The 1,308-nt window shown below is 34.9% G+C and overlaps 1 protein-coding gene across 5 annotated transcripts in view; it reads left to right on the forward strand.

The window, feature by feature from the left end:
- The window catches only part of Nova1 (NOVA alternative splicing regulator 1), a 121,342-nt gene extending 121,227 nt beyond the window's left edge, over window positions 1-115 (forward strand). For all 5 annotated transcript variants that reach the window (XM_041658313.1, XM_041658314.1, XM_041658315.1 and 2 more), the window contains one exon: window positions 1-115. This exon is cut by the window's left edge and continues 5,738 nt beyond it. The gene's annotated coding sequence lies outside the window, so the exon portion shown is untranslated.
- The last annotated feature ends 1,193 nt before the right edge of the window (window positions 116-1,308 follow it).

The following is a 1,308-nucleotide window of genomic DNA, read 5'->3' on the forward strand; positions in this document are numbered from 1 at the left end:
CAAGTGAAAACTGTGGAACAAGTTTTAAGCTCATTTTGGAAAAAAAAACAGTTCTGTAGAAATGCATATTTGTATTTGTTTCTCTAATAAATCTGCAAATAGCTTTAAACACAAATTAGTTTTAATTATTTAAACATGAGTTCTGTTAAGTAATTTAATACCTATTTTGCCTTACATTGTGTGAAAATGTTGTCCTGTGGAAATGAATACAGGCTTATTGTGAAAATCAAGGTAGGTCTGCATCTATCTGAAAAGGCCAGGCATTTAGCACTTGGGTGTGTTTACCTCTATGAAATCATTGAAGAATTTGCGTAGAAGACAGTACTGCCCCATATTACATCAGCTTATCTGCTGCTGAAATCCATAGAGGATCAACCAGTTTGAATCTGCGTTAACTCAGTGGCAAGTAAAAGACCAACAAGTAAGTGAAATCACATCTGAATGTTTGATAAACAAACTCACGTTGGCAGTGCTCTTCCTCACACAGAGCAAGGACATAGTGTGGCTTCTCGGCTGTAGAGGCCTGGTCTTCATGAGTGTGATTTACACCTGATTAAAAGTATTGCCCCTGGTGACATGTATTCTCTGAAAATAATGAATGTTGAAGATGTTTTCGGATATCTTGCAGTCATCTTTCTGTTGTTAATATAGCATCTCCATCTTGAAAATGTTTGAAGAAGATAAATATACATGAAAATCACTCGTGTCCAGTTTCCTGTTTTTGCTTTTTGTTTCCATTTCCTTTCTGGCGGAACAAAACTACTGTCGGTGGAATACTCCATTGAACCTCCCAGCCCTATAGAACTAACTACAAAGAAGATTCAAATTACGTAAATTATTTGGCTTGGCTGATTTATCTTCAATTTGTAAAATATTTGAGAACAGCTAGATAAGGAAACATTAAGCATTTCCATTGGTTCATCAGTTTTATAGTTTTTGATCTATACCAAAAGTACTGCATTTTAACTAACAGGTAGTTGTACCAGTTTCCTTTTGAAGATAATCTAGACCAAATCCACAATGATGACATCTCAAAACAGTCACATTATTATTGTGCTTTGGTATTTTTTTCTAAATATTAAGGTGGACCAGGTCCATAGTAGAAAATGTATTTTATTGAAATAATCCAATATACTTAAAACATCTTGGATAATCTTGGTGACTCTGACATTTTATATTGTCCTTTTCCAAAGTAAACTTCGGAGGAGATTCTAGCTAACGAAAGGCCACTGGCTTGATGATCAACCAAGGTCAACCCTGTAAACCAAAGCATGATTCTTAGAGTTTGAACCTTACTCAAGAACTGAA

This window comes from Microtus oregoni, unplaced genomic scaffold, assembly GCF_018167655.1.
Source record: "Microtus oregoni isolate MIOR12 unplaced genomic scaffold, Mior012 000009F_ref0000495, whole genome shotgun sequence".
NCBI lineage: Eukaryota > Metazoa > Chordata > Mammalia > Rodentia > Cricetidae > Microtus > Microtus oregoni.